Raw genomic sequence first — 27212 nt, forward strand, 5'->3', positions numbered from 1 at the left:
GGAAGGGTGGGTTTGGGGGAATAAAGTGGACATGTCCATTGGAGGCAAGGAGGAGAAAGCAAAATCTCTGAAACTGGAAACACTTATCTCCCTCACTAACTTTAAGCACCAGCTGTCAGAGCAGCTCACAGATCACTGCACCTGTACATAGCCCATCCTACTACCTCATCCCCCATACTATTTTTTATTTGATTTATTTTGCGCCTTTGCACCCCAGTATCTCTACTTGCACACCAATCATTCCAGTGTTCAATTGCTATATTGTAATTATTTCACCACTATGACCTATTTATTGCCTTACCTCATTTGCACACACTGTATATAGACCGTTTCTCTATTGTATTATTGACTGTATGTTTGTTTATTCCATGTGTAACTGTGTTGTTTGTGTCGCACTGCTTTGCTTTATCTTGGCCAGGTCGCCGTTGTAAATGAGAACTTGTTCTCAACTAGTCTACCTGGTTAAATAAAGGTGAAATAAAAATAAAAATATATTAACAGACATGGCCTGGGAGGAGGAAGGGGGGAGATATGGGCGATCCATTTGAGACAGAGAGCGAGAGTGTTCTTCAGTACTTCTTAAACTCCATGTCATCAGGAGGGCTCATCTCTATCGTTCTCTTCCCGACGTCTGTCCAGTTGGTGCTCAGGACTGTACCACCCGCCTCTACCTACAGGGGGAGGAGAAGAGAGTCAGTGATACTGTGTACTGCTAAAACAAAAACACCTTTCTCCGTTCCTCTCGTGGTGTGTGTATACCCACAAAGGATTTGTTCATGGCCCGTTTGACCTCGTCAGTGTCGTCACAGTAGATTTGTTGAGCGCTGCGTGTCCCTCCAGCTTCTCCTCCTCACTGATGTCCCCCACCACCTTGTCCCAGTTACGGCTAGAGCTACACAGGAACACACACGCATTAAAAAGGTTTCAGTACCAGAAACCAGTTCTGAATTTGTTAAATGTTAGTGTAAGACAGAGAGCGCAAAAGGTGGAGAGAGCACGCGTGTGTGTGACGGAGAGGAACTGACTGGGGATGAAGTGTTTGACGTTGGGCTCCTGTCCCTCTCCCTCCAGCTTCTCCCACCTGATCCACTCTGTCTTCTGCATCTTGACCTCTACCTAAGAGAGCGGGGAGGAGGACAGAAAGAGAGCACGAGTGAGGAGAGAAAGAGAGCGTGAGGACAGAAAGAGATCACGAGCGAGGACAGAAAGAGAGCACGAGCGAGGAGAGAAAGAGGGCACGAGCGAGGAGAGAAAGAGGGCACGAGCGAGGAGAGAAAGAGAGCACGAGCGAGGACAGAAAGAGAGCACGAGCGAGGACAGAAAGAGACCACGAGCGAGGAGAGAAAGAGAGCACGAGCGAGGACAGAACGAGAGCACGCGAGGAGAGAGAGCACGAGCGAGGACAGAAAGAGAGCACGAGCGAGGACAGAAAGAGAGCGCGCGAGGAGAGAAAGAGAGCAAGAGCGAGGACAGAAAGAGAGCACGAGCGAGGACAGAAAGAGAGCGCGAGCGAGGAGAGAAAGAGAGCGTGAGGACAGAAAGAGAGCGCGCGAGGAGAGATACAGAGCGCGAGGAGAGAAAGAGAGCGCAAGCGAGGAGAGAAAGAGAGCGCAAGCGAGGAGAGAAAGAGAGCGCAAGCGAGGAGAGAAAGAGAGTGCAAGCGAGGAGAGAAAGAGAGCGCAAGCGAGGAGAGAAAGAGAGCGCAAGCGAGGAGAGAAAGAGAGGGCAAGCGAGGAGAGAAAGAGAGGGCAAGCGAGGAGAGAAAGAGAGGGCAAGTGAGGAGAGAAAGAGAGCGCAAGCGAGGAGAGAAAGAGAGCGCAAGCGAGGAGAGAAAGAGAGCAAAAGAACAAAGAGAAAGTGAGAGGACAAAGAGAAAGCGAGAGGACAAAGAGAAAGAACGCCAGTAAAAGAGCGGGGAGCGGAGGGAGAAAAGAGTAATTGGTAGTCTAAATAGGGCTCAACACAGAAGTTCAGAAGATGGTAGCTCAGACAGAGCCCACCAGTCTTTTAGTGGTGTGATCAGCTCACCACAGACACACAGGGATATGCGGGGGCACAGCCCACACCCAGATCATCCAGACAGAGCGCTAACGAGACGTCTGTCAGATTGAGGGGCCGGAGTGTGTGATCAACACAGCTCAATATACTAGTGTGTGTGGGTGAGAGCTATCATTCTGTGGATCACAGCGGCAGGAGCACACATTTTGGGACAGATCATTACATCGGAGAAGAAAGGAGACAAGAAGATGAGAGGAGAGCCGCCACCATCCACACCCACTGAGCTGCAGCGACAGGCCCCATACCAGTGGGACATGCAATCTGCTGAGTTCTCCAGTACCCCCGTCATCTTAGGTTTGTTTGTGTGTAAGTAACTGTGTGTGTGTTCAGAGACAGTCTGATAAGAGTAGGGGATGCGCTGGCATGTCGACGCAATTAAAGAACATTTCTGCTCGGCAGGGAGATGAGATTGTTCATTCCATGAAGGTGTCAGGAGTAGATGCCAGAGCATCAGAGGACACACATTCAGACAAGAGCACCGATTACAGAGCTAACAGAGGAGCTCAAAACTAACCCAATACGACGGACAAATCTGGGTTTGGAGAACGCTACCAGTCTCAATGCATAGTGCCAACTGTAAAGTTTGGTGGGGGGAAGAATAATGTTTTTTCATGATTCGGGCTAGTGAAGGGAATTCTTAAAAGCTACAGCATACGACATTATAGAAAATTCTGTTCTTCCAAATTTGTGGCAACAATTTGGGGAAGGCCCTTTCCTCTTCCACCATTACAATGCCACTGTGCACAAAGCGAGGTCCATAAAGAAAGGTCCATACAGAAATGTTTTTTCGAGAACGGTGTGGAAGCCTCACAGAGCCCTGACCTTAACCCCATCAAACACCTTTTGGATGAATTGGAACGCTGAATGCGAGCCATGCCTAATCGCACAACATCAGTGCCCGAACTCACTAATGCTCGTGGCTGAATGGAAGCAAGTCCCCGCAGTAATGTTCCAACATCTAGTGGAATGCCTTCCCAGAAGAGTGGCTGTTATAGCAGCAAAAAGGGGGGCACTCCATATTAATGCCCATGATTTGGAATGTCCACATACACCACATGACCAAAAGTATCTAAAATATTGGGAGACTGTGGACAGCAGTTGAACATGGGTCAGTCAATTGCAACCTCCATGGCCACCATGGATATTATTTGACCCTGCTGGTCATCTATGAACATTTGAAAACATCTTGAAAAACAATCTGTCTTTATGGCCACACATGTACTCTTAAAAATGTCCACCAGGGTACAGCCAGAAGAGGACTGGCCACCCCTAGGAACTTAGTTCCTCTCCAAGTTTCTTCCTAGGTTCCTGCCTTAATGGGGAGTTTTTCCTGGCCACTGTGCTTCTGCATTGCTGGCTCTTTGGGGTTTTAGGCTGGGTCTCTCTTAAGCACTTTGAGACAACTTTGTGAGAAAGGGCTATATAAAATATATAGATTAATTGATTGATTGATGGAACCCTCCACTTTGACTTTCAATGTTCTTCATAGTACAGTACATTTGGAAATTATTCAGATCCCTTGACTTTTTCCACATTGTTACGTTATGGGCCTTATTCTAAAATGTATTAAATAGTTTTTGCTTTTCTCAATCTACACACAATACCCCATAATAACAAAGCAAAAACCAGCTATTTTTTTGCTAAAAAAATAAAAACCTGAAATATGACATTTACATAAGTACTCAGACCCTTTATTCAGTACTTTCTTGAAGAACCTTCGGCAGCAATTACAGCCTGGAATCTTCTTTGGTATGACTCTACAAGTTTGGCACACCTGTATTTGGGGAGGCTCTCCCATTCAGCTCTGCAGATCCTTGCAAGCTCTGTCAGGTTGGATTGTGAGCATTGCTGCACAGCTATTTTCAGGTCTCTCCAGAGATGTTTGATTGGGTTCTGGCTGGGCCACTCAAGGACATTCAGAGACTTGTCCCAAAGCGACTCCTGCATCGTCTTGGCTGTGTGCTTAGGGTTGTTGTCCTGTTGGAAGGTGAACCTTTGCCCCAGTCTGAGGTCCTGAGAGCTCTGAAGCAGGTTTTCATCAAGGATCTCTCTGTACTTTGCTCTGGTTATCTTTCCCTCAATCCTGACTAGTCTCCCAGTCCTTCCTGCTGCAAAACATCCACACAGCATGCTGCCACCACCATGCTTCACCGTAGGTATGGTGCCAGGTTTCCTCCAGATGTGACGCGTGGCATTCAGGCCAAAGAGTTCAAGCTTAGTTTCATCAGACCAGAAAATCCTGTTTTTCATGGTCTGAGAGTCTTTACGTGCCTTTTGGCAAACTCCAAGTGGGTGGTCATGTGCCTTTTACTGAAGAGTGGCTTCCATCTTGCCACTCTACCATAAAGGCCTGATTGGTGGAGTGCTGCAGAGTTGGTTGTCCTTCTAGAAGGTTCTCCCATCTCCACAGAGGAACTCTATCAGACTGACCATCGGGTTCTTGGTCACCTCCCTGACCGAGTCCCTTCTCCCCAGGCAGCCAGCTCTAGGAAAAATCCAAACTTCTCCCATTTAAGAATGATGGAGACCACTGTGTTCTTGGGGACCTTCAATGCTGTTTTTGCTGACATGCACCATATACTGTGGGACCTTAAAAAAACAGATGTGTACCTTTCCAAATCATGTCTAATCAATTCAATTTACCACAGGTGGACTCCAATCAAGTTGTAGAAACATCAAGGATGATCAATGCAAACAGGATGCACCTGGGCTCAATTTCGAGTTTCAAAACAAAGGGTCTGAATAATTATGTAAATAAGGTATTGTTTTTTATTTTTAAAAAATTTGCAAAAATGCTTAAAAACCGATTTTCACTTCGTCATTATGGCGTATTGTGTGACAATTTGGGAGCAATTTCCAAACACCTGAAGGTACCACGTTCATCTGTAAAAACAATAGTACGCAAGTATAAGCACCATGGAACTACGCAGCCGTCATACCGCTCAGGAAGGAGACACGTTCTGTCTCCTAGAGATGAACGCACTTTCGTGTGAAAATTGCAGATCAATCCCAGAACAGCAGCAAAGGACCCAGAAGATGCTGGAGGAAACAATTACAAAAGTATCTATATCCACAGTAAAATGAGTCCTATATCGACATAACCTGAAAGGCCGCTCAGCAAGGAAGAAGCCACTGTCCAAATCCACCATAAAAAAAGCCAGACTACGGTTTGCAACTGCACATGGGGACAAAGATCATACTTTTTGGAGAAATGTCCTCTGGTCTGATGAAACAAAAATATAACTGTTTGGCCATAGTTACCATCGTTATATTTGGAGGAAACAGGGCTTGCAAGCCGAAGAACACCATCCCAACCGTGAAGCACGGGGGTGGCAGCATCATGTTGTGGGGGTGCTTTGCTGCAGGAGGGACTGGTGCACTTCACAAAATAGATAGCATCATGAGGCAGGAAAATTATGTGTATATATATTGAAGCAACATCTCAAGACATCAGTCAGGAAGTTAAAGCTTGTTCGCAAATGGGTCTTCCAAATGGACAATGACTCCAAGCATACTTCCAAAGTTGTGGCAAAATGGCTTAGGGACAACAAAGTCAAGGTATTAGAGTGGCCATCACAAAGCCCTGACCTCAAGCCAATAGAACATTTGTGGGCAGAACTGAAAATTATTGTGCGAGGAAGGAGACCAACAAACCTGACTCAGTTACACCAGCTCTGTCAGGAGGAATGGGCCAAAATTCACCCAACTTATTGTGGGAAGCTTGTGGAAGGCTACCCGAAATGTTTGACCCAAGTTAAACAATTTAAAGGCGATACTACCAAATTCTAATTGAGTGTATGTAAACTTCTGACCCACTGGGAATGTGATGAAAGAAATAAAAGCTGAATTAAATCACTCTCTACTATTATTCTGACATTTCATATTCTTAAAATAAAGTGGTGATCCTAACTGACCTAAGACAGGGAATTTTTTAAGATTAAATATCAGGAATTGTGGAAAACATTTAAATGCATTTGGCTAAGGTGTACGTAAACTTCCGATATTAATTGTAGGTATTACAGACTGGGTCAGGGAGAGGTTGAACATGTCAGTTAAGACATTTGCCAGCTGGTCATCGTATGTTCTGAGTACACATCCTGGTAATCCATCTGGCAATGCGGCCTTGTGATCATTAACCTGTTTAAAAGGTCTTACTCACATAGGCTACGGAGAGCGTGATCACACAATCATCCCAAACAGCTGGTGTTCTCAAACATAGTTCAGTGTTGCTAGCCTCGAAGCTTGCATAGAAGGTATGTAGGTTGTCTGGTAGGCCTCTGTAATCCATTATAGTTTTGCAAGCCATGCCACATCCGACAAGCACCAGAGGGACAGTTCAAACAAATTACATATTGGTTTCCTTACCCTGTATGCAGTCTTATGGACAAGGTATGACAACAATCCATGCTTTGAATTAGTTTTCCACTGTTTCAAATGCCAACATTTTAGCATTTGTAGCACAAATCCAATGAGAGTTAATGGTACCTACAGTGGGGCAAAAAAGTATTTAGTCAGCCACCAATTGTGCAAGTTCTCCCACTTAAAAAGATGAGAGAGGCCTGTAATTATCATCATAGGTACACTTCAACTATGACAGACAAAATAAATCCAGAAAATCACATTGTAGGATTTTTAATTAATTTATTTGCAAATTATGGTGGAAAATAAGTATTTGGTCAATAACAAAAGTTTATCTCAATACTTTGTTATATACCCTTTGTTGGCAATGACAGAGGGCAAACTTTTTCTGTCAGTCTTCACAAGGTTTCACACACTGTTGCTGGTATTTTGGCCCATTCCTCCATGCAGATCTCCTCTAGAGCAGTGATGTTTAGGGGCTGTTGCTGGGCAACACAGACTTTCAACTACCTCCAAAGATTTTCTATGGGGTTCAGATCTGGAGACTGGCTAGGCCACTCCAGGACCTTGAAATGCTTCTTACGAAGCCACTCTTTCGTTGCCCGGGCGGTGTGTTTGGGATCATTGTCATGCTGAAAGACCCAGCCACGTTTCATCTTCAATGCCCTTGCTGATGGAAGGAGGTTTTCACTCAAAATCTCACGATACATGGCCCCATTCATTCTTTCCTTTACACGGATCAGTCGTCCTGGTCCCTTTGCAGAAAAACAGCCCCAAAGAATGATGTTTCCACCCCCATGCTTCACAGTAGGTATGGTGTTCTTTGGATGCAACTCAGCATTCTTTGTCCTCCAAACACGACGAGTTGAGTTTTTACCAAAAAGTTATATTTTGGTTTCATCTGACCAAATGACATTCTCCCAATCTTTTTCTGGATCATCCAAATGCTCTCTAGCAAACTTCAGACGGGCCTGGACATGTTCTGGCTTAAGCAGGGGGACACGTCTGGCACTGCAGGATTTGAGTCCCTGGCGGCGTAGTGTGTTACGGCTTTGTTACTTTGGTCCCAGCTCTCTGCAGGTAATTCACTAGGTCCCCTCGTGTGGTTCTGGGATTTTTGCTCACCGTTCTTGTGAGCATTTTGACACCACGGGGTGAGATCTTGCGTGGAGCCCCAGTCTTGTATGTCTTCCATTTCCTAATAATTGCTCCCACAGTTGATTTCTTCAAACCAAGCTGCTTACCTATTGCAGATTCAGTCTTCCCAGCCTGGTGCAGGTCTACAATTTTCCGGTGTCCTTTGACAGCTCTTTGGTCTTGGCCATAGTGGAGTTTGGAGTGTGACTGTTTGAGGTTGTGGACAGGTGTATTTTATACTGATAACAAGTTCAAACAGGTGCCATTAATACAGGTAAGAGTGGAGGAGCCCCTTAAAGAAGAAGTTACAGGTCTGTGAGAGCCAGAAATCTTGCTTGTCTGTAGGTGACCAAATACTTATTTTCCACCATAATTTGCAAATAAATTCATAAAAAATCCTACAATGTGATTTTCTGGATTTTTTTTCTCATTTTGTCTGTCATAGTTGAAGTGTACCTATGATGACAATTACAGGCCTCTCTCATCTTTTTAAGTGGGAGAACTTGCACAATTGGTGGCTGACTAAATACTTTTTTGCCCCACTGTATATTAGCATTTTCATGCTTCATGTCTGAATCACAAGGTATAAAAAAATGTATTGTATAACTCAATGATGGTTTGCATATGAAGCGTAGAAATGCTAATATAGGCACCTTTGACTTGTGCCACACATTGGATTTATGCCACAAATGCTAAAAAGATAGCATTTGAAGCAGTGGCAAGGTAAACAATACCAAAATCATGGGTTGCTGTCATACCTTGTCCAATTTTGTAATTTGGGTGAACTATCCCTTTAACATTGATGGGGTAAAAAACAAAAAAATAAAATAAAATCTGAATAGCATCTGGTGGTCAGAACCTAGTAATATCAGGATGTAGGATGGGACAAATCTAATTTCAATGACCAATTTCTCTGAAAAAAATAATAAATAAACATAATTACAGATTACATGACATAGGATGAAGAAACAATACTCCATTCTACTTATTAACCACAATTTATTCACGACTAATTAAATATTTAGGTTGTGTATATTAATTACACTTGTTTAATTTGATGACTATTATTTATAGCCAAGTCGTCATCTCTATAGAGCTGCTGCCTATGCTGTCTGACAAAGTCACTATTTAATCGTTTTTCAAAGTAAATAAGGTATACTTTTTTGTAGTGATGGGTGAAAAACTAAAATCGATAGTTACATACCGTATGGCTTTAAAAACAAATTCTCAATATTATTTTTGCGCTAGTTGGCTGTACCTACACCAAAGCGGCAGTATTTTTCCTCCATTTTTCCTTTTTTAATAATAAAACAAAAGGAATAAAATGTGTTTTCAGCACTTTTACTGCCATGCCTGATCAAAACGTGTTTTCTCATGTCTCTCTCATCCCTCTGCAGCCGACATATGGTAAGCAATATGTTTGGAACGTTGAATCGCAATAGAAATCAGTATCGAATCGCAATATTTTTAGAATCGTGAGAATCACAATACATATCGTGATAATAATAAGAATCGTGATAATATCGTATCGTGAGGTCCCTGCCAATTCCCAGCCCTACTTTTATGACTGCTGAATATCAACTATCAATCACTTAGAGGATGTTTCTTCGGGTAGAGATGCCTCGAAGCAACTGCTCTCTATCCCTCTCGATTGTGCATTTCTCTCTTCTCTCCCTCCGTGTCTGCCCCACACTAACCTAATGTAGCAGGTGTAATGGATTATGGTCATTGTCGTTAGTTACCACTTTTTCTGCCCTAAACTATGTATAATATTGGCTTGTTGGAAACTACAACTCCTACTACATAGCACAGTTTGGGCTTGATTTGTCATGTTTGACATTTCAAATGGTACCGCAAAGATGGTCAGAGGTTCACACATTTAAAAAAAGGATTTTCTTGTTAAAGTCTTTAAAAATTGACATTCGACAGTGGGTGGACTAGCAGCCATCTTTGTGGAAGTAATTAGAAGTTAAAATGTAAATTACATTTAAATGTCAATGGTGTACCAGCTAAAGTGCAGTGGTCCGAAAGAGATGGTCTGAAGATAAATAGTTTTCATTGAATGGACCTATGATTGAAATGACACCCACCCTGTATTCATGAGCATGTTGTGTCTTAACCAATGGCAGCACAACACAAAAACCTCAGATCATATAAAGTAGGGACTTAGCTACAACACAGGCTAATATGAAGATGTTTTTTAAAAATGTTCCTCAATAAATGACTTTCGACAACCCTGTTTGTAAGCTTCTAAATGACACCTAACTCAACTGTTAATATTTTCCATTGAAGACATGGATGTCTCATGGTATGGTGAATGATGACTCCAACAATTCTTCTGCTACTCTGTTTGCTACATACTTCAGTCTGAGACTGCCATTATTGAAGTAGTTTGTGGTGACATCAAAATGAGGGGTGTTGTACAAAACAAAGTATTCAGTGATTGGATCATTTCTAACCAATCAATGTATCAAAAGGCAATGACACATTGTCAAAATGGCGCTTTACCCACATGTGTTTGTTCGGGCTCTGGCCCAACCCATTGGTTTCTGGGACGAATCACAATGGTTAGAATGTGTTTGCGTTCTAGAAATAGTCGGGGAGGTGCTCAGATCCAGACTCATTGCAGAGAATAAACTAACATCCGTGGCATAGTGTTTGGCCGGAGCAAGGAGTTTGGGTAGCCAGCAAAAATGTTTTAACATTCAGCTTAAAAAAGTCATTTTCTGACCACTTCTTCCATGGCCAGATATGTATGGAACCAAGTATGGTCATTATTTGGGTCTCGCAAAATAAGAGGGGCGCACCGCCACCTTGTTGACTTGGCTGCGACACGATTTAAAGATTTCAGGGAAAATTAAACAGATATTTAGATATGATAAAGTTACTATCTTTGACAAATGACATTGTCGAATCATAGAAACTTTGTAATGGCAGTCAAACAAACGTCAACTGACCGAAGTTGCTAAGCTTGCTTGATAACCTTCAAATGAATGACAGAATATCTCCTATATTTATACAGATATCAGATCAGCTCATTAATACCGGGGAGATGAAGAGTGGAAATAGTTCAAGGTATCTTAACAGGGAGCAACTGTTTTAAAAATAGCCATACCTACTCTCGTACTGTTTGTTGCTCACACCTACTGAAGCTCTCATATGGGCAACAAGTACAAGACAGAGAAGGGGGAAACGTAAGAGCGGTAATTTAGGGGTTGGGTTAAATGCATAAGATACATTTCAGTTGAAAGTAGTCAGTTGTACAACTGACTAGGTATCCCCCTTTCCCTTTTAAATAAGCAAGCGACGTGCTTTGATTACACAACCTATAGATTACAGAATAAAGTTAGGAATTTTTAGGTGAGACACGAGTCAGAATTTGGGGTTTCAGTGGGATTGGAACTGGAAATGAAAATAGCCTAGGGTCTAGGACATGTGAAGATAGGGAACATTTCCCTCATGCCTCTCTGAATTGTTAACAGCATTCATGTCTGACAGAGATGCCCATATATTGAATTGTGCATAGGCCTATGAAATTTGTGACTGTCTGAAGAGTCACAATAACAGCTCAAAGAGGCGCACGTTATTTTACAAGCTATACCAGTGATTCCCAACCAGGGCTACTACTTGGCCTATCCACAGGGGTTCTTGAGAAGATTCATGAGACCATATACCTATAGGTAAAATGCACGAGGGGGGTACTTCTGGGGTATCCAGGCAGAGCAAAATGCATGTGTGTCTATCTTCCCTTCTAAGCCCTAGTTCAAACAGCGCCCTATCACAGCACAGAACTACGTCACATTCTTTTTGAAAGAGTGGTTAGAGTGCACAGAGTGTGTCTCGGGCCCTGACCTCTGACTTCCTAGGTTTTGGCCTTTCTAGGGAGTTTTTCCTAGCCACCGTGCTTCTACACCTGCATTGCTTGCTGTTTGGGGTTTTAGGCTGGGTTTCTGTACAGCACTGAGATATCAGCTGATGTATGAAGGGCTATATGAATACATTTGATTTGATTTGGATAGATTGTCGTCTGAAACAATATAGTACCCTTCGCCTGTCATTTGACGATAGTTCGGCAGCCTATGATGCTCTTTCGGAGTGGTGCTGTTGAAGCATGCCTTCATTTTATTTTAAATTTTTTACCCCCTTTTCGTGGTATCCAATTGGTAGACAGTCTTGTCTCATCACTGCAACTCCCGTAGGGACTCTGGAGAGGCGAAGGTTGAGAGCCGTGCGTCCTCCGAAACACAATCCAACCAAGCTGCACAGCTTCTTGACACAATGCCCACTTAACCCGGAAGCCAGCTGCACCAATGTGTCGGAGGGAACACCGTACACCTGGCGACCGTGTCAGTGTGCACTGCGCCCGGCCTGCCACAGGAGTCGCTAGTGTGTGATGGGACAAGGAAATCCCTACCGATCAAACCCTCCCCTGACCCGGACGACGCTGGGCCAATTGCGCACTGCCCCATGGGTCTCCCGGTCGGGGCCAGCTGAAACAGAGCCTGGACTCGAACCCAGAATCTCTAGTGGAACAGCTAGGACTGCGATGCAGTGCCATAGACCACTGTGCCGCTTGCCTTCTTTCATGCAGCGATCCATAGCAGTTCTTCCACTGTCGGAAGAAACGGTAATGCATGTTAATTTCATGCAAAAAAAGGTTGCCTCTCGACCACAACCACAACGGAAGCACAATCATGGCTCCAGATCGCAGGTGGAGGACATCTCTGAGAGGTCGCTGTTACACCCGAATTCGACCCAAAACCAACCAAGGAAGTCTGCTGCAGTGTTGAGAGCGACTGTATGAAACCAATTGGTACATCAATCATGCCAGCCCGTTCTTAATTTCTATTCAGTTCGACTCGTTATTAATTCAGTGTCTGAACTGTGCGTCAGGGAAAGTAAACAAACGTTTGGAGTGAAAGGAACCCAATGCACCCTGATAAACAGTGAGCACTGCAGCTAGTCGGACTTCTGCACAACCATGGGACTGAAGAGAAGTTAGTTGGAGACAGGTTAGGGATAAAAGGGAGGTCTGTTTTTCTGTACTTCTTCCTTCTCATACCAGAATACGGATCTACTCAAATTAAGTCAGACAAGCATCAAATAATCTCAGCACACACTCTCTCGCTCTCTTTTTCACACAACGCACACAATTCACCTGTTCAGAAATCAGCTCTAAGTGTGCCTAGCGGAAAGGAATGCACCCATCAACTGATGTGTTTCTCCCTGTGTTGTGTGTGTGTATGTGTCTCCCTATGTTGTGTGTGTGTGTCTCCCTGTGTTGTGTGTGTGGCGACCGTGTCAGTGTGCACTGCGCCCGGCCTGCCACAGGAGTCGCTAGTGTGTGATGGGACAAAGAAATCCCTACCGACCCTGTGTCTCCCTGTGTTGTGTGTGTGTCTCCCTGTGTTGTATGTGTCTCCCTGTGTTGTGTGTGTGTGTGTGTGTCTCCCTGTGTTGTGTGTGTGTCTCCCTGTGTTGTGTGTGTGTCACCCGGTGTGTGTGTGTGTGTTTCTCCCTGTGTTGTGTGTGTGTGTCTCTCTGTGTTGTGTGTGTGTCTCCCTGTGTGTCTCCCTGTGTTGTGTGTGTGTGTCACCCGGTGTTGTGTGTGTGTGTGTGTGTGTCCGTGTGTGTGTGTCTCCCTATGTATGTGTCTCTCCCTGTGTGTGTCTCCGTCTACCTGTGTGTGTGTGTGTCTCTCCCTCTACCTGTGTGTGTGTGTCTGTGTGTGTCTCAGTCTCCCTGTGTGTGTGTGTGTGTGTCCATGTGTGTGTCCATGTGTGTGTGTGTGTGTGTGTGTGTTCCTGTGTGTCCCTGTCTGTGTGTGTCCCTGTGTGTGTGTGTGTCCCTGTGTGTGTCCCTGTATGTATGTGTCCCTGTGTGAGCGTGTCTCCCTGTGTGTGTGGGTGTGTGTGTCTCTCACCCTGTGTGTGTGTGTCTCTCCCTGTGTGTGTGTGTGTCTCCGTCTACCTGTATGTGTGTGTGTCTCCGTCTCCCCCTGCGTGTGTCTCCCTGTGTGTTTGTGTGTGTGTGTCCCTGTGTGTGTGTGAGTGTGTCCCTGTGTGTGTGTCCCTGTGTGTGTGTGTCCCTGTGTGTGTCTGTGTCCCTGTGTGCGTGTCTGTGTGCGTGTGTGTCCCTGTGTGCGTATCTCCCTGTGTGTGTGTGTGTGTGTGTCCCCGTGTGTGTGTGTTCCAGTGTGTGTGTCCCTGCGTGTGTGTGTGTGTCCGTGTGTCTCCGTCTACCTGTGTATGTGTGTCTGTGTCTCCCTGTGTGTGTGTGTCCCTGTGTGTGTGTGTGTGTCCCGTGTGTGTGTCCCTGCGTGTGTGTGTGTGTCTCCCTGTGTGTGTGTGTGTCTCTACCTGTGTGTGTGTGTCTGTGTGTGTCTCCTGTGTGTGTGTGTGTGTGTGTGTCCCTGTGTGTGCGTATCTCCCTGTGTGTGTGTGGGTGTGTGTCTCTCCCTGTGTGTGTGTGTGTCTCTCCCTGTGTGTGTGTGTGTGTGTGTGTGTGTGTGTGTCCGTCTACCTGTATGTGTGTGTGTGTGTGTGTGTCTCCGTCTACCTGTGTGTGTGTGTGTGTCTGTCTCCTTCTGTGTGTGTGTGTCTCCCTGTGTGTGTGTGTGTTCCTGTGTGTGTGTGTCCCTGTGTGTGTGTGTGTGTGTGTCCGTCTACCTGTATGTGTGTGTGTGTGTGTGTCTCCGTCTACCTGTATGTGTGTGTGTGTCTCTGTCTCCTTCTGTGTGTGTGTGTCTCCCTGTGTGTGCGTGTCTCCCTGTGTGCGCGTGTCCCCCTGTGTGCGTGTGGCCCTGTGTGCGTGTGTCCCTGTGTCCCTGTGTGCGTCTCCCTGTGTGTGTCTCCCTGTGTGCGTGTGTTTCTCTCCCTGCGTCCCTGTGTGTGTGTGTCCCTGTGTGTGTGTCCATGTGTGTGTTCCCGTGTGTGTGTGTCCCTGTGTGTGTGTGTTTGTGTGTGTGTGTCTCCCTGTGTGCGCGTGTCTCCCTGTGTGTGTGTGTGTGTGTGTCCCTGTGTGTGTGTGTGTTTGTGTGCGCGTGTCTCCCTGTGTGCGCGTGTCTCCCTGTGTGTGTGTGTCCCTGTGTGTGTGTGTCTCTGTGTGCGTGTCCCTGTGTGTTTCTCTCCCTGTGTGCGTGTCTCTCCCTGCGTCCCTGTGTGTGTGTGTCCCCGTGTGTGTGTGTCCGTGTGTGTTCCCGTGTGTGTCCCTGTGTGTGTGTGTGTTTGTGTGTGTGTGTCTCCCTGTGTGCGCATGTCTCCCTGTGTGCGCGTGTCTCCCTGTGTGTGTGTGTCCCTGTGTGTGTGTGTCTCTGTGTGCGTGTCCCTGTGTGTTTCTCTCCCTGTGTGCGTGTCTCTCCCTGCGTCCCTGTGTGTGTGTGTCCCCGTGTGTGTGTGTCCGTGTGTGTTCCCGTGTGTGTCCCTGTGTGTGTGTGTGTTTGTGTGTGTGTGTCTCCCTGTGTGCGCATGTCTCCCTGTGTGTGTGTGTCCCTGTGTGTGTGTCCCTGTGTGCGTGTCCTTGTGTGCGTGTCCCTGTGTGCGTGTCCCTGTGTGCGTGTCCCTGTGTGCGTGTCTTTCCCTGTGTCCATGTCTCTCCGTGCGTCCCTGTGTGTGTGTGTGTGTGTGTGTCCGTGTCCCCGTGATTTTAAGAAAGGCATTGATGTTTATGGTTAGGTACGCGTTGGAGCAACGACAGTCCTTTTTCTGAATGCGCACCGCATCGATTATATGCAACGCAGGACACGCTAGATAAACTAGTAATGTCATCAACCATGTGTAGTTATAACTAGTGATTATGATTGATTAAGTTTAATGCTAGCTAGCAACTTACCTTGGCTTCTTACTGCATTCGCGTAACACGCAGGCTCCTCGGAGTGCAATGTAATCAGGTGTTTAGAGCGTTGGACTAGTTAACCGTAAGGCTGCAAGATTGAATCCCTGAGCTGACAAAGTAAAAATCTGTCGTTCTGCCCCTGAACAAGGCAGTTAACCCACTGTTCCTAGGCCTTCATTGAAAATATGAATGTGTTATTAACTGACCTGCCTAGTTAAAGGACTTGCCCTTTTAAAGGACTTGCCCAGTTAAAGGACTTGCCCAGTTAAAGGACTTGCCCAGTTAAAGGACTTGCCCAGTTAAAGGACTTGCCCAGTTAAAGGACTTGCCCAGTTAAAGGACTTGCCTAGTTAAAGGACTTGCCTAGTTAAAGGACTTGCCTAGTTAAAGGACCTGCCTAGTTAAAGGACTTGCCCAGTTAAAGGACTTGCCCAGTTAAAGGACCTGCCCAGTTAAAGGACTTGCCTAGTTAAAGGACCTGCCCAGTTAAAGGACTTGCCCAGTTAAAGGACTTGCCCAGTTAAAGGACTTGCCTAGTTAAAGGACTTGCCCGGTTAAAGGACTTGCCCAGTTAAAGGACTTGCCTAGTTAAATTGGGCAATATCGGCGTCCAAAAATACCAATTTCCGATTGTTATGAAAACTTGAAAATTGGCCCTAATTAAATCGGCCATTCTGATTAATCGGTCGACCTCTACCCTCAACCCTATGTCTTTCTCTCCCCCAACCCTGTGTCTTTCTCTCCCCCACCCCTGTGTCTTTCTCTCCCCCACCCCTGTGTCTTTCTCTCCCCTACCCCTGTGTCTTTCTCTCCCCCACCCCTGTGTCTTTCTCTCCCCAAACCCTGTGTCTCTCTCCCGAACCCTGTGTCTTTCTCTCCCGAACCCTGTGTCTTTCTCTCCCCCACCCCTGTGTCTTTCTCTCCCCCACCCCTGTGTCTTTCTCTCCCCCACCCCCTCTCCTCACCCACCCCACCCCTCTCCTCTACTCCCCCTCTCCCCTCCGCGCTTCTCTCCCCCATCCCTTCCCCCGACCCCTCTTGGGCTTCAACACACGTGCACCTCTGTCTGCTGTCGCCATGGTGAACTGTGAGTGAGTGTTTGTGGGGAGGAAAGAGGTGCTACATCCTCTCTCTAGGGGGGAAACTAGTTTTGGCATTGGCTGGCAGGAACTCAGGAATAACTTGACACTTCTCTACCTCACTTTCTAATCCATTTCTTCTTTCTGTCCCCCCATCTTTTCCCCTCTCTGCTGAGCTATGAGGCTGCATGTCTATCTGTCCTCCAAATCATCTCCCCCTTCACGCTCTGTCATCCTCCCCCCCCCGTTGTGCTGTGTGTGTGGCATGTCCCACTATCTCGTTAGCAGACTGAGCACCATCTCGTGCCCTGAGCGAGCCCCGACAGCCTACACCTATCCACAGATTCCCAAAGCACACTCGATGGGTTGGCTCTCTCCCTCCCTCTCACCCAAACCCTTTTAGACATGTACACGCACAAACACAGGATGAAATTCTCACAAACTCATTGGATCCGTTTCAAGCTAGTCATACACTCATTGAACCCTTTTCAAGCGTGCCATTTGTCGTCGATACAATATATCTATATTCCATTTTGACATTCAGAAGGATTGTCCAGTTCAACAGAATACAGCAGAAACACCAGAGAGCCATGGAGAGATGCCTACACCCTCATTAGCCTACACCAGGGCTCTCCAACGCTGTTCCTGGAGAGCTTCCCTCCTGTAGGTTTTCACTCCAACCCCAGTTGTGACTAACCTGGTTCAGCTTATCAACCAGCTAATTATTAGAATTGGGTGCGCTAGATTATGGTTGGTGAAAAACCTACAGGGCGGTACTAGGAACAGGGTTTGGCAGCAGGTAGTCTAGCATTAAGAGCTGACTAAGTGAAAAATCTGTCAATGTGCCCTTGAGCAAAAGCACTTAACACTAATTGCTCCTGTAAATTGCTGTGGATAAGAGTTCCTGCCAAATTACTCAAATGTAAAAATGTGAGACCCCTGGTCTACACTATATACACACATATTAGTGTACACTAACAAGTGTCCTTCCCAGTCATTAATGTCCATAATTACCAACAACTTCAGAGCTTGTTAATCCTCACAGGGAAGCTCTCTGGTGTATGTTGACACAGTCAGGTCTGTATTAAAGAGAACTCTCTGTTCTACTAATGGTTAATTACCACATTTCAGTGTGGTTATTCTCTGGTAACCTGCTATGTGTTAAATCACATCGCTATGGGTCCCTTATAAAGACTGAGCGCTGCAATGTTATGCCCTTTTTGAGGCAAATGGTAGTTCTGATAGGCTGAGTGGTTTGACGTGTGTGTTACCTTTGTGGAGAGGACCTTGAAGGTGCTGTGTTGGGGGACAATGGAATGCAGCAGCTTCATGTTCAAGCTGAAGTCCTCCCCTGAAGGAAGCTTCACCACAGCCGACAACTAAAGAGAGAGATACACACAATTATAAAACACACACCTCTTTTTATAGTGGGGTGGGGGTCGAGGACCGTTTCGTCAAATTCACCCTGAAGGGTTTTGTGCTGGTCTGAAATCAGTTGGGCTTTCTTTCTTGGATTGGGGATTTAGACTTAGATCTAGGAACAGTTTACCCTCCCTGAGTTTACAGGCACCCCTGAGGGCCTAGCTGGAGGAGTGAGTGAGCGTGTATGTATGAAGGAACATGTGCCCATAGCAGTGCCCCTGGAGGAAAAGCCCCTAGCCATCTTATTACCCATAATAACACCTCCCCTACTGTTCTCACAACCACAGAAAGAGAGAGTGGGCAAGGGCAGAGAGAAGGGAGGGGTGTGAGATATGGAATTGGAATCAGGCCCCTCTGTGTGTTTCAGAGGGAGCGCTGCTCTACTGTAACGGGACCTCAGGGGACACAACAACCCCCTATTTTACTTCTGTACAGCTGTGTACGCACACGAGCCCTACTCAACCTCTGGGCGAATGACTCCCTTCCGAATGACTCCCCTGAAATCTTTCATTTCAGATCTAGAACATCCATTACTCCTCATCTCCATCTCATTTAAACCCAAATCATGTATTTACAGCACAGATACAACACTATGCCCATACTTCAAATTGATTCAATGTTATCTACACCACCGCCGCAAACAGACTAATTTTAACGTCAATAAGATGAGAAATAAAGACATGCTAGGGACAGCTTCCTCCTCAGCAACTATACAGGGCTAATACTCTGGCAGCTTGGAACTGTACTTCTCTCCTCAAGAGCCCCTTACACTGATGTGTGTGCGTGTATATAAACTCAAAAAAAGAAACGTCCTCCCACTGTCAACTGCATTTATTTTCAGCAAACTTAACATGTGTGTCACGTTCTGACCTTTATTTCCTTTGTTTTGTCATTATTTTGTATGGTCAGGGCGTGAGTTGGGGTGGGCAGTCTATGTTTATTTTTCTATGATTTGGGGATTTCTATGTTTCGGCCTAGTATGGTTCTCAATCAGAGGCAGATGTCATTAGTTGTCTCTGATTGAGAATCATACTTAGGTAGCCTGGGTTGCACTGTTTGTTTGTGGGTGATTGTCTATGTTAGTTGCTTGTGTCAGCACAGTCCTTATGATAGCTTCACGGTCTTTATTTGTTTATTGTTTTTTGTATTCAGTGTTCAGTTCTTTCTTTAATTAAACATTCATCATGAACACATACCACGCCGCATTTTGGTCCTCTGATCCTTCTCGCCTCTCCTCTTCAGATGAAGAGGAGGAAGATCGTGACAATGTGTAAATATTTGTATGAACATAACAAGATTCAACAACTGAGACATAAACTCAGTGAGACAAAGTTCCACAGACATGTGACTAACAGAAATGAAATAATGTGTCCCTGAACAAAGGGGGGGTGGTCAAAATCAAAAGTAACAGTCAATGCAGCTGGTGGCCACACCAGATACTGAGTACTGCAGTGCATCTCCTCCTCATGGACAGCACCAGATATGCAAGATCTTGAATTTGGCGCCCTGCACTTTCACTGGCTGTTGTCATATCGATCCCGTTAATGGGATTGCAGCCATAATAAGTTTTAACCTGTCTAGGAACCCCTCGCCAACAGCCAATGAAATTGCAGGGTGCCAAATTCAATCAACAGAAATCTCATAATTCAAAATTCTCAAACATACAAGTATTAGACACCATTTTAAAGATACAATTCTCGTTAATCCAACCACAGTGCCCGATTTCAAAAAAAGCTTTTCGGCGAAAGCAGAACATATCATTATGTTATGTCAGCAACTAGTCACAGAAAGCATACAGCGATTTTCCAACCAAAGAGAGGAGTCACAAAAAGCAGAAATAGAGATCAAATGAATCACTAAACCTTTGATATTCTTCATCAGATGACACTCCCGGGACAACATGTTACACAATACATGTATGTTTTGTTCGATCAAGTTCATATATATATCCAAAAACCTCAGTTTACATTTGGCTTTGCCTCCAAAACATCCCGTGAATTTGCACAGAGCGACATCAATTTACAGAAATGCTCATAATAAACATTGATAAAAGATACAAGTGTTATTCACAGAATTAAAGATATACTTTTCCTTAATGTAACTGCTTTGTCAAATTTCAAAAAAGCCATGCAATAATCTGAGTACGGCGCTCAGAGACCAACACAACCCAAAAAGATATCCGCCATGTTGGAGTCAACAGAAGTCAGAAATAGCATTATAAATATTCACTTACATTTGATGATCTTCATCAGAATGCACTCCCAGGAATCCCAGTTCCACAATAAATGTTTTATTTGTTCCATAAAGTCCATAATTTATATCCAAATAACTCCTTTTGGTTTGCGCGTTCAGTACACAATCTAAACTCAAGATGCGCGGGCAGGTCCAGGCAAAAATTCAGACGAAAAGTCATGTGAAATGCGCGTGACCAGGAAATGGCTTTCTGCCAGTAACCTGACTCATTCAGCTCTTATTCAGCCCCACAACACAGTAGAAGCCTCATTCAAGTTTCTAAAGACGGTTGACATCTAGTGGAAGCCCAACTTCAACCATATCCATAACCACTGTGAATTCATTAGGGGCTGGGTTGAAAATCGACCAACCTCAGATTTCTCACTTCCTGTTTGGATTTCTTCTCAGGTTTTTGCCTGACATATGAGTTATGTTATACTCACAGACATCATTCAAACCGTTTTAGAAACTTCAGAGTGTTTTCTATCCAATACTAATAATAATATGCATATATTAGCAACTGGGACTGAGGAGCAGGCCGTTTACTCTGGGCACCTTTCATCCAAGCTACTCAATACTGCCCTTGCAGCCATAAGAAGGTAACGACCATTCCACAGGTGCATGTTCATTAATTGTTTATGGGTCATTGAACAAGCATGGGAAACAGTGTTTTAACCCTTTACAAAGAAGATCTGAAGTCTGGGATTTTTACGAATGATCTTTGAAAGACAGGGTCCTGAAAAGGGACGTTTCTCTTTTTGCTGAGTTTATCTGACACAATTCTGTGTGTGCCCCATGCTTGTTTATATTTGTGTGTGACTATGTGTGTGTGTACCTGTCTGTTGTCGAAATTGACGATAACACCATCCTTGGGAGCATTTTTCACCATGATGGTGATGATGACCTGGGAGTCTGTCTGGTACCAGTCGTGTCTGAGGAAGTACACACACACACTTAGTACAGGTTGGCCCTGAAGTGTAAGATCAAGTTATCCTACCTTCCTGCATATATAATGAGTCCCAAATGGCCCCTATTCCCTATGTAGTGCACTACTTTTGACCAGGCACCATAGGGCTCTGGCCAAAACTACAATCACGTATATCCTACCAACGGGACATTAAAAACTGTAATATCTTATGTTTCACTGAGTCGTGGCTGAACGACGACATGAATAACATACAGCTGGCGGGTTATACACTGTATCGGCAGGATAGAACAGCAGCCTCTGGTAAGACAAGGGGTGGCGAGCTATGTATATTTGTAAACAACAGCTGGGCCACGATATCTAAGGAAGTCTCAAAGTTTTGCTCACCTGAGGTAAAGTATCTCATGATAAGCTGTAGAATACACTATCTACCTAGAGAGTTTTCCACCACAAACCGATGTGGTGTACCACCATAAACCGTTGCTGGCACTAAGACCGCACTCAATGAGCTGTAGTTGGCCATAAGCAAACAGGAAAACACTTATCCAGAGGTGGCGCTCCTAGTGGCCGGGACTTTATTGCAGGCAAACTTAAATCAGTTTTACCTAATTTCTACCAGCATGTTGAATGTCCCCCCACCTTTACTCCACACACACAGACGTGTACAAAGCTCTCCCTCGCCCTCCATTTTGCAAATCTGACCATAATTATATCCTCCTGACTCCTGCTTACAAGCAAAAATTAAAGCAGGAAACACCAGTGACTCAGTCAATAAAAAAAAAGTGATCAGATGAAGCAGATGCTAAACTACAGGACTGTTTTGCTAGCACAGACTGGAATATGTTCTGGGATTCTTCCGATGGCATTGAGGAATACACCACATCAGTTACTGGCTTCCTCAATAAATGCATCGATGAAGTCATCCCCACAGTGACTGCGCGTACAGACCCCAACCAGAAGCCATGGATTACAGGCAACATCCACACTGAGCTAGTTTATGTGTCGGAGGGCTAGGGTCAGCCTGTTATATCTGGAGTATTTCTCCTGTCTTATCCGGTGTCCTGTGTGAATTTAAGTATGCTCTCCCTAATTCACTCTCTCTTCCTTTCTTTCTCCCTCTCTCGGAGGAGGACCTGAGCCCAAGGACCATGCCTCAGGACTACCTGGCCTGATGACTCATTGCTGTCCCCAGTCCACCTGGCCGTGCTGCTGCTCCAGTTTCAACTGTTCTGCCTGCGGCTATGGAACCCTTACCTGTTCACCGGACGTGCTACCTGTCCCAGACCTGCTGTTTTCAACTCTCTAGAGACAGCAGGAGCGGTAGAGATACTCTGAATGATCGGCTATAAAAAGCCAACTGACATTTACTCCTGAGGTGCTGACTTGTTGCACCCTCGATAACCACTGTGATTATTATTATTTGACCCTGCTGGTCATCTATGAACATCTTGGCCATGTTCTGTTATAATCTCCACCCGGCACAGCCAGAAGAGGACTGGCCACCCCTCATAGCCTGGTTCCTCTCTAGGTTTCTTCCTAGGTTCTGGTTTTTCCTAGCCACCGTGCTTCTACACCTGCATTGCTTGCTGTTTGGAGTTTTATGCTGTACAGCACTTTGAGATATATGCCAATGTAAGAAGGGCTTTATAAATACATTTGATTTGAGCTAAAGGGTAGAGCTGCCACTTTCAAGGAGCGGGACTCTAACCCGGAAGCTTATAAGAAATCCCGCTATGCCCTCCGACGAACAATCAAACAGGCAAAGCGCCCAACATGTTTTAAGAAGACCACCATAGTCCCTGTGCCCAAGAACACTAAGGTAACCTGCCTAAATGACTACCGACCAGTAGCACTCATGTCTGTAGCCATGAAGTGCTTTGAATGGCTGGTCATATCTCACATCAACACCATACTCCCAGAAACCCTAGACCCACTTCAATTTGCATACTGACCCAACAGATCCACAGATGATGCAATCTCTATTGCACTCCACACTGACCTTTCACACCTAGACAAAAGGAACACCTATTCATTGTGGCTATTCAATGAATAGCTTTCAGGTGTTAAGGTCAGTGTCAACACCATAGTGCCCTCAAAGCTCATCACTAAGCCAAGGACCCTGGGAACAAACACCTCTCTCTGCAACTGGATCCATGACTTCCTGACAGGCCGCCCCCAGGTGGTGAGAGTAGGTAACAACACATCCGCCACACTCACCTCAACACGGGGGCCCTTCAGGGGTGCGTGCTTAGTCCCCCCCTGTACTCCCTCCTGTACTCATGAATGCACGGCCAGGCACGTCCCCAACACCATCATTAAGTTTGCTGATGACAACAGCCTGATCACGACAATTTATTTTACCTTTATTTAACTAGGCAAGTCAGTTAAGAACAAATTCTTATTTTCAATGACGGCCTAGGAACAGTGGGTTAACTGCCTGTTCAGGGGCAGAACGACAGATTTGTACCTTGTCAGCTCGGGGATTTAAACTTGCAACCTTCCGGTTACTAGTCCAACGCTACAGAGGGCAGTGCGTACGGCCCAGTACATCACCGGGGCCAAGTTTCCTGCCATCCAGGACCTCTATAGCAGGCAGTGTCAGAGGAAGGCCCTAAAAATTGTCAAAGCCTCCAGCCACCATAGACTGTTTCCTCTGCTACCGCACGAAAAGCTGTACCGGAGTGCCAAGTCTAGGTCGAAGATGCTTCTAAACAGCTTCTACCCCCAAGCCATAAGGCTCCTGAACATGTAATCAAATGGCTACCCAGACTATTTGCATTGCCTGCCTGCCCCCCCTTTACGCTGCTGCTACTCTGGTATTATCTATGCAAAGTCACTTTAATAACTCTACCTACACGTACATATTACCTCAACTAACCGGTACCTCCTGTATTAGGGATGCACGATATATCAGGGAAGATATCGGAATCGGACAATATTAGCTTAAAATGCAAACATCGGTATCGATGTCTAGTTTAACGCCGATGTGCAAAACCGATGTCAAAGCTGACGTGCATACCTATATAACGTAGGTACATGACGTAATGACGCCATGTAAAATGTTGCGCTACATAGCATTCCTAACCTAGCCCACAATGTCTGCTGTGTGGATCGAGCAGTCAACAAGTCGAGCAGTCATTTGAAGGAATAAGAAAATATCAGTGAGACAACTCAAATGCGAAATCCATTAAAGCCAAGATAATGGAATTCATTGTCCTTGACAATCAACCGTTCTCTGTCGTGGGTGATGTTGGCTTTTGCAGACTCCTCAAGCCCTGGTACACACTACCAAGTCCGCTATTTTTCCAGAAGTTTCCCTACCAGAGTTACACAGTAATAGCGTCACTGCTGTTAGCTTCACGACATACATACAATGGAACGCCGTTTGGGTCTTTGCGTGTCAAAAAAGATACAGCAGCACCGTCAAAATAATTATGCCATACTTTTATTTTGAAGGCTAACCGCTATTGTGGCTAATCCTTATTGTGGCTAGCTTCACATAGATGGCCCCGACCACCATTAATCAAATAAGAACGGTCTTCTAAATTAGGGTTATTTTAGATGACAACATCTAAAATGACACCTAGCAGATTGTCGTGTTGCTATATTTTTGGGGAAGAACATTGTTTACATCCATCCAGCTTTTTTATGACCAGCACTGTAGGTGCGAGACAACTTTACCAGCAACATAGCATACATATCGATGAATCGTGGTGACGTATGAAATTCTAGTGCTAGTGTAATCAATGTGTAATAACTACGTAAAACATGTATGAATGTGTTAAATTATTATGTGACGTGCCGTCATATTCAGGCCCTGATTGGTCAACAAGCTAATTTGACACATCAAAGTGTTATTTGACGCATGTCTTTTTTAACATGCAAAGACCCAAACGTCGTTCCATAGAAATCCTGGATGAGAATGAAACGACTGAACAACAAAACAGCACAGCAAGTAAGTGAAAGAAATAGGTTATTATTATGTTTTACTGGTAAATGGGGACATGCATAAATGCCAACAAAATAACTTTTTGGTCAATGTGGTGTGTGTGTGTGTGTGCAACCTTTCTTTAACTAGGCAAGTCAGTTACGAACAAATTCTTATTTACAATGACGGCCTACCCCAGACGATGCTGGGCCAATTGTGGGCCGGCCGATGGGACTCCCAATCACGGCCGGGTGTGATACAGCCTGGATTCGAACCAGGGACTGTAGGGACGCCACTTACACTGAGATGCAGTGCCTTCAACCGCAGGATCCATGTGCCTGTGTGTTAACTATTTAACTGTACTAGAATGCTTAAAAGGCCCCTAAAATATAAAATATCAGTATTGGGTTTTTCTGGCAAGGAAAATATCGCATATCGGCCAAAAATGTCATATCGGTGCATCACTACCATATAAATAGCCTCGCTATTGTTATTTTACTGCTGCTCTTTAATTATTTGTTATATTTTTCTTTATTTTTTTCTTCTTAAAACTGTATTGTTGGTTAAGGGCTTCTAAGTAAGCATTTCACTAAGGTCTACACCTGTTGTATTCGGCGCATGTGACAAATACAATCTTATTTGAAAATTAGTGCACTATAGAGAATAGGGGGATATTTGGAATACAACCATGAAGTATACTTACTTGATGTGTGGAGTCTGCTGTGGCATCCAGGAATCCCAGGAAAAGAGAGAAAGTTTAAACAAACAAAAAAGGAGAGAAAGAGACAGGGCTTACTGGATGTGCTCATTCTAGCAATTAGAACAGAATAAGTAAGGTTTGGAAAGCTTGGAACAACAGTGCCCCCATGAGGCGGAGAGGGGAACTGAATGTCAGAAAAAACTGTATAGTCATAAGGTTTGCGTTGGTTGATTTATTTCAGTTTGAAAATACACACAATATAACATAAATAAAAATTGCAACATTTCCAGGGATAGCACAATAAAGTAAATTACTTATTTCCATTGTGGCCCTTTAAAAGTGCAAGGTGCAATACTTACATAGATACAGGCATGGTACAGAGATAGATAGAATAATTGTAGGAAGACCCGTTAGCACTCACCTTATTCTCGTTTCCGTTCTGATTCGCCGCTGCAAGGGACAGGAAACAGAATGTTACAGTCAAACAGTTTTAAATTACCCATACATTAACCGGACAGAGGAACACACAAACACACGCAAAAAAGCGCCACAGACACACACCTCCCTGACATCGCAGAGGCAGTTTGTTTGCCAGTCCATCTACACCTATTCAAACCTCAATGTATTTACCAGTTATGTCTGTTATAATATTCACTGCTTTCATTAGAGAGAGAGGAGGCAGAGGGAGGTGTGTGTGAGTGATATCGCCATGTGCACACCACGTTTTGATGTGAGTGGGGGAGTCAAAAAGAAGCGGACTGGCGGTAAGCACTGTCACTATACACATGAAAGAGGCGGGAGGTAACTCACAGGGTAAGGCCAGCTCATGGCAACAGACGACTGAGGTGTGTGTGTGCATTGAATATGTGTAGTTTTTAATCTATTTGAAGACGTATTATCCGTGTGTGTGTGTGTGTGTGTATGTATATTTTGTTAAGATGGGAGGGGGTCACATGGCTGTTTTGAACGCGAGCCCAACACCCCATGGATGTGTGTGTGTGTAACTGTGTGGATGTTTACTGGGGTTGATCTGAGGCAAGGCACCTCTCCCCCACTCACCACCCCAGATAAATGCACTGTACTGCCCGCCTGTCCAACATCACTACTCTGGACGGGTCTGACTTAGAATATGTGGACAACTACAAATACCTAGGTGTCTGGTTAGACTGTAAACTCTCCTTCCAGACCCACATCAAACATCTCCAATCCAAAGTTAAATCTAGAATTGGCTTCCTATTTATCAACAAAGCATCCTTCACTCATGCTGCCAAACATACCCTTGTAAAACTGACCATCCTACCGATCCTCGACTTCGCCGATGTCATTTACAAAATAGCCTCCAATACCCTACTCAACAAATTGGATGCAGTCTATCAAAGTGCCATCCGTTTTGTCACCAAAGCCCCATATACTACCCACCACTGCGACCTGTACGCTCTCGTTGGCTGGCCCTCGCTTCATACTCGTCGCCAAACCCACTGGCTCCAGGTCATCTACAAGACCCTGCTAGGTAAAGTCCCCCCTTATCTCAGCTCGCTG

At 45.0% G+C, this 27212-nt stretch overlaps 1 pseudogene; it reads right to left on the reverse strand.

Moving 5' to 3' along the window:
- Positions 1-483: 483 nt before the first annotated feature.
- Positions 484-27212, reverse strand: part of LOC112260788 — a 33510-nt pseudogene continuing 6781 nt past the window's right edge.

The sequence above is a fragment of the Oncorhynchus tshawytscha genome, linkage group LG10 (assembly GCF_018296145.1).
Source record: "Oncorhynchus tshawytscha isolate Ot180627B linkage group LG10, Otsh_v2.0, whole genome shotgun sequence".
Taxonomy (NCBI): Eukaryota; Metazoa; Chordata; class Actinopteri; order Salmoniformes; family Salmonidae; genus Oncorhynchus; species Oncorhynchus tshawytscha.